Here is a 419-nt window from a genome sequence, read left to right as displayed (position 1 = left end):
ATAGAAAGTTACTTTTCCCGAGCCCTTGGTATCACTCGTTATTGATGCCCTTACCTAGTAGATATCAGTTGGAGTATATGTACATGTAAACTAATAGATAAGGCAAATGTACAGGCATCGAATTGTGCATAAAATATTTTAAAAATCAAATATATCGACAGATGGAATGAGATGTAACGAGAACAGAGAAGCCACAGCAGTAGCGAACAATCGGAACAGCAAACGAACAGAGGAAACAACCCGACAACGAGAACAAAGCCAACGACCAAAGCGAATAAACAAAATCTCTCCGTCTAATCCAGCTCGTCATCTCCCCGGTCGGCCAATCAGAGATGGCCGTCGCCCGAGACCGCGAAATCATCAAATTACCCCCAAGAGAGTTACCAAACAAGCTCGTCTGCGATGAGACCCGAGAGAAA

The sequence above is a fragment of the Penaeus monodon genome, chromosome 32, assembly GCF_015228065.2.
Source record: "Penaeus monodon isolate SGIC_2016 chromosome 32, NSTDA_Pmon_1, whole genome shotgun sequence".
Taxonomy (NCBI): domain Eukaryota; kingdom Metazoa; phylum Arthropoda; class Malacostraca; order Decapoda; family Penaeidae; genus Penaeus; species Penaeus monodon.
The sequence above is the reverse complement of the archived record's forward strand: the minus strand, read 5'-3'. Positions refer to the sequence as shown.